Here is a 6,572-nt window from a genome sequence, read left to right as displayed (position 1 = left end):
CCATGATTCTCAGATTTGGTCTTTTGATGGAGTTGGTGAGTTCCTGCATTTTCTTTTCACAGGTCTTGAGTTGTTTAACTAATAGTTCTTCAGTTTTTCCTTTACCTACCATTTCATCTTCAAGTTCTGAGATTCTCTCTTCTGTTTGTTGTATTCTGCTGGATTGGCCTTCCATTTTGTTTTGCAATTCTGTTTCATTCTTTTTTCTGAGGTTTTCCATATCCTGGGTCATTTCCTCCTTAATGTTGTCTATTTTTGTCTGGAGTTCATTTATCTCTTTATTAATCGTGTTCTTTGTTTCACTTTGTTGTTTATACAGTGCTTCTATGGTTTCCTTTATTTCTTCTTTTGTTTTTCAAATTCTATATTTTTGTTGTCTTGGAATTTCTTGAGTGTCTCCTGTACATTTTGCTTGACCATATCCATTGTCATCTCTATAAAATTCTCATTGAATACCTGTAGTATTTCTTCTTTTAGATTATTCTTGTGGGCTTCATTGGGTTCTTTGGCATAGTTTATCTTCATTTTGTTGGAGTCTGGATCTGAGTGTCTGTTTTCTTCATTTCCTTCTGGTTCCTGTACTAGTTTTTTGCTTTCCCTGTTTTGCTTTCCCTGTTTTTTCTGTCTTCCCATCATTGCCCTTGATGTTGTTATTGTCCTTGTATTGTGTGCAATTAAGTATTTTCTAGCTTGTAATAATAGCACTGGTGATATTTAGAATGGAAGGGTGAGAGGAGATGGAAAGCAAAGAAGTTAAAGGGAAAAACAAATAAACAAATAGAAAAAAACAAAAAAAAAGAAACAAACAAAAAAAGTTTCAAAGAGATAGTGAACAAATCAACCATAAGCTTAACAGACATTAGAAAGACAGAGGATTGAAAATAATATATATATATACATATATATATATGAATAAAAATAATAAACAAGTGAAAAAACATATAAAAATAGATAAAAAATAAAATAATAAAATAAATAAAAATAAGAATAAATAAATTTTAAAAATAAATAAATAAATAAAATAAAAAATCTCCAAGTTCAAATGCAATAAAGTTTCAGTCTTAATAATTTTGGTGTTTGCCCCTCAGCCTCCAATCCTGGAGATGGTGCCTCAGAAGTAGTTCTGTGGTTGTCTCATCAAAGGGGAAAAAGACTGGAAAATCCAAAATAGAACAAAACAACAACAAAAAAACCCACAAAGTGTCTCAAGTTCAAATGCAATACAGTTTCAGTAAGTTTTTCAGCATGCAGGTGTAGTTTGGTTGTTGTCTCATCAAAGGCAGGGAGAGAGAAAAAAAAAAGAGTCTGGAGACAGTTCTGTGAATGGTATCTGCAGCTGTGGCTCACCTGCCCACTGCTGTCAGCCTGCTGTTGCTGGAAGCTTTATTTATGCAGATCTCAGGGGTGAGCTAGCACTCACCTGGCCCCGCAGGCTTTGTTTACTCAGAATTCTCCTGTTTGTGAGCCTCTGCTACAACCTCTCCCCTTTCCAAGCACAATGGGGGAGGTGACACTTCACCAGCTTTCTCAGTCCTTTGTGTTTATTTACAGTTCACGTGGGAAGTGGATGTTCCCCCCTCTCCTGTCGAGTTTTCCTCCCACTGCCGCTTTTACAAGCTTTCCCCCTCCTGGTAGCTAGGTGTGTGCTACCGCTCCTGCCTTCTCCAGCCAGCTTGTTTGTTTACAGCTCACATGGGAGTGGGTCTTCCCCCCTCTCCTGTGGAGTTTTCATCCCCCACCACTTTTACAAGCTTTTCCACTCCTGGTTGCTGGGCGTGTGCTGCCTCTCCTGCTTTCTCTGGCCCAGCTTGTTTATTTATGGTTCTGGGAGGGATTCCCCTTCCCGCTCTTCAGCGCTCAGGGTGCACCACCCTCTTTGCTACATGTCTTTTTTGTTGTTATTGCTTATTATTCAGGTTTTCTTTTTTCCCTGGGTGGGGGTTGGTCTTTCCAGGGGGCTATGCTGATCTGGCCCAGGGTTGTCTGTGGGGCTACCATGTGCCGCTTAGCTCACCTTGTGGTCTGCATCTTCCCAAGCCATTTGGGCACTGACATACACATCCTTTGTTGAGTTTACTCCTAGGCATTTGATTTATTTTGAGGCTATTGTGAATGGAATTGTTTCCATATATTTCTTCTCAGTTTGTTCATTGTTGGTGTATAAAAAAGCTAAGGATTTTTGTAAGTTGATTTTGTATCCTGCCACCTTGCTATAGCTGTTGATGTTGTCTAGGAGTTTTGGGGTTGAGTTTTTCGGGTCCTTAAGGTATAGGATCATATTGTCTGCAAATAGGGATTTTTGACAGTTTCTTTACCTATTTATTTCTTCATCTTGCCTAATTGCTCTGGCTAGGAATTCCAGTACTATGTTGAATAGGAGTGGAGATAGTGTGCATCCTTGTCTTGCTCCTGATATTAAGGAAAATGGTTTCAGTTTTTCACCATTAAGTATTATGTTGGCTGTAGGTTTGTCATATATAGCTTTTATAATGTTGAGGTACATTCCTTCTATTCCTAGTTTTCTTAGAGCTTTTACCATGAAGTGGTGTTGGATCTTGTTAAAGGCTTTTCGTGCATCTATTGAGATGATCAGGTGGTTTTTGTATTTGTTTCTATTAGTGTGCTGTTTTACATTTATAGATTTGCATATGTTGAACCACTCCTGCATCCCTGGGATGAAGCCGACTTGGTCATGGTGGGTGATCATTCTGATGTTTTGTTGGATCAGTTTGCCATTTTTTTATTGAAGATTTTTGCATTGATGATCATCAAGGAAATTAGCCTACAGTTCTCCTCTTTGGAGGTGTCTTTGTCTGGTTTTAGGATGAGAGTAGTAATATTAGCTTCATAAAATGAGTTAGGCAGTGTTCTTTCCCTTTGTATTTTGTAGAATAATTTATGGAGGATTGGTATTATTTCTTCTTTAAATGTCTGATAGAATTCAGCAGAGAATCCATCAGGTTCTGGACTTTTTGTTTTTGGAAGACTATTGCTGCTTCAATTTCATTTTGTGTTATAAATCTATTCAGGTGATTAATATCCTTTTGGTTCAGTTGGATGGTTGTAAGTATGTAGAAATCTGCCCATTTCCTCAAGATTTTCAAATTTATTAGAAATCAGGTTCTCAAAATAGAACTTGTGTTTCTTGGATTTCTGTGGTGTTTGTTGTTATCTCCCCTTTTACATTTCTGATTTTACTGGTTTGGGGTTTTTTTCTCTCCTCATTTTAGTCAGGTTGCCAGAGGTCTGACAATCTTATTTATATTTTCAAAGAACCAGCTTTTTGTTTCATTTATTCTTTGTGTTTTTTTATTTGTTTCTATATCATTGGTTTCAGCCCCTATTTTTATTATTTCTCTCCTTCTGCTTGCTTTGGGATTTGCTTGCTCTTGTTTTTTCTAGGAGTTTGAGATGTAACATTAGGTCATTAATTTGAGATCTTTCTGACCTTTTAATATATGCACTCATGGCTATAAATTTTGCTCTTAGAACTGCCTTTGCTTGTCCCATAGGTTCCGGTAAGTCATGTTTTCATTTTCATTAACCCATTTGTCATTGAGTGATGTGATGTTCAGCTTCCAGTTGTTTGCATGTTTTTTTAGTGTTGTTTTTGTTGTTGATTTCTAGTTTTAATGCATTGTGATCAGATAGAATGCATGGGATTATTTCTGTTTTCTTATATTTGCTGAGGCTTTCTTTGTGCCCTAATATATGATCAATTTTGGAGAGGGTTCTGTGAGCTGCTAAGAACAATGTATATTGTGCAGAAGTTGGATGCAATAGTCTATAGACATCAATTGGGTCCATTTGATCTATGGTGTGATTTAGTTCCAGAATTTCTTTATTGATTTTTTGTTTTTATGACCTATGTATTGTTGATAGGGGGGTATTAAAGTCTCCCACTACTACTGTGTTGGAGTCTATATATGTTTTTAGGTCCTTGAGAGTATGTTTAATGAAATTGGGTGCATTGACATTGGGTACATATAGGTTGATAGCTATTATTTCCTTTTGGTGTATTTCCCATTTTATTACTGTGGAATGTCCTTCTTTATCTTGCTTGATCAATGTAAGTTTGAAATCTACTTTGTCCAAGATAAATATTGCTACTGTTGCCTGTTTTGTGTGGTCATTGACATGGTAAATCTTTTTTCAGCATTTCACCCTCAACCAGTGCTTGTTTCTGTTGATGAGGTGGGTCTCCTGTAGGCAGCAAATTGTTGTATCTTCTTTTTTAATCCAATTTGCCAATTGGTGTCTTTTGATGGGGGAATTTAGTCCATTAACATTCAGTGTTAGCATTGATAAATATGTGGTGATCACTGTCATGTAGTTGTCTTTGTTGATTAAGAGTTTGATTGTGTGTAGCTGAATCAGTGTTACTCTTTACTTTCTTGCCTTTTCTTCTCCTGTGGTTTGGTATTGCTGGCTCTTTCATGGTTTTGTTTGCTTTCATTTTCTGTGTGCAGAATTCCTTGAAGAATGACTTGGTGGTCATATATTGTTTTAGTTTCTGCTTATCATGGAAGACATTTATTGTTCCATCTGTTTTGAATGATAGTTTTGCTGGGTAGAGTATCCTAAGGTTGAAGTTATTTTCATTCAGTGCCCAGAAAACCTCACTCCTTGCTCTTCTTGCTTTTAAGGTTCCCATTGAGAAATCTGCTGTGATTTTTATGGGTTTACCTTTGTATGTTATTTGTTTTTTTCTCTCTTACAGCCTTCAATATTCTTTCTCTATTCTCTGTGCTTGTTGTTTTAATGATAGTATGTCATGGGGTAGTTCTATTTTGGTTATGTCTATTTGATTCCTGGAGGCTTCCTGTACCTGAATGGGCATAGTTTTCTCTAGATTTGGGAAATTTTCTGTTATTATTTTGTTAAATATATTATGAATTCCTTTTGCTTGCACCTCTTCTTCTTCAGTACCCATGATTCTCAGGTTTGATCTTTTGATGGAGTTGGTGAATTCTTGCATATTTCTTTCACAGGTCTTGAGGTGTCTGACTAAAATTCCTCAGTTTTCCTTTTAATTCCCATTTCATCTTCAAGTTCTGAGATTCTGTCTTCAGCTTGTTCTAGTCTGCTGGTGTGGCCTTCCATTTTGTTTTGTATTTCTGTTTTCATTCTTTTTCTGAGGTTCTCCATATCATGGGTCACTTCCTCTTTAATATTGTAAATTTTCAAACTTAATTCATTTATCTCTCTGTTTATGTTGTTCTCTGTTTCACTTTGGTGTTTGCTTAGGGCTCCTATGAGTTCATTTATTTGTTTTTGTCTTTTCTCATATTCTTTATTTTTGTTGTCTTGGAGTTTCTTGAGTGTCTCCTGTACATTTTGGTTGACCATGTCTAGTAACATCTCTGTGAAATTGTCATTTATTACTTGCAGGATTTCTTCTTTCAGCATGTTCTTGTGGGCTTCTTTGGGTTCCTTGGCATAGTTTATCTTTGTTTTGTTGAGTCTGGATCTGCTTATCTGTTTTCTTCATATCCCTCTGAGTCCTGTACTAACTTATTTTGGGGGGAGAATGGTTTCCATCCCTTTTTCATCTTCCCATCATTCCACTTGGTACTGTTTCTGTCCCTGTCTGTGTGTAATTTAGTATTAGCTAACTTACAATAATAAAACTAACAAAATCAAGAAAGGAGAAAAAAGAAAAAGAAAGAAAAAATGGAGGACCAAAGAAATCAACAGGTATAGATGTTGAATAATCAAATGGTGAACAAGACAAACACTTAAAGAAAAGAAAAAAAAAATTCCCTGTTCAAGAACAGTAGCATTTCAGTCTTAGTAATTCTTGTGTTACTCCTTTAGCATCCAGTCCTGTTTGTCTGCATCTTCTAAGCAGGTTTGGAGCTAGCATCTTGCAGTGTTGAAGCTCTGCTTTTTTTTTTTAGTGTAATGTGGCATGCAGAAGCTTTTAACTGGCTAGAGGTTCAGGGTTTCAGAGCTTTGTTTCCTCTTCTTCTTCTTCTTTTTCTTTTACTAAGTGTGCCTCCAGCAGGAAAGTATTCTGTTTGGTCTGCTGAACATCTCCCAAGCACGTTTGGAGCCGGTGGCCTGTGGGTTGGTGGGCTCCCAGGCAGTGGTGGTCGGTGTGCTGGAGGGCTGGAGGGTTGGTGGCAGCAGTGCCATGGGGGTGGTGGCCCACCTGTTCTTTTAGTGTATCATGGTGTGGAGAAGACTTCCATAGGGTAGGGGGTCAGGGTACTGAAGTTTCAGCTATTCCTGGTGCTTTACCTTAGCCAAGCATGTCTCCTGAATCTCAGCAAAGTCCCTGATTCACAGAGCTCATGCAGTCTGCATCTGTGTCCTAGTTGTCATTTTGGATCTTCTCTGTGTTTTGATTTTCATTAGCTTCCAGGAACCTTCTTATTTCCTCTCTTATTTCTGCTATGACCCACTGATCCCTTGGCAATGTATTAATCTGCCTCCAATTATTTGGAGGTATTATTCTTGTTGTTAAGTTCTGGTTTTAATGCATTGTGATCAGATAAAATGCAGGGGGTTATTTCTATTTTCTTATATTTGCTGAGGCTTGCTTTGTGTCCTAAGGTATGATCAATTTT

The sequence above is a fragment of the Castor canadensis genome, chromosome 9, assembly GCF_047511655.1.
Source record: "Castor canadensis chromosome 9, mCasCan1.hap1v2, whole genome shotgun sequence".
Classification (NCBI taxonomy): Eukaryota; Metazoa; Chordata; class Mammalia; order Rodentia; family Castoridae; genus Castor; species Castor canadensis.
The sequence above is the reverse complement of the archived record's forward strand: the minus strand, read 5'-3'. Positions refer to the sequence as shown.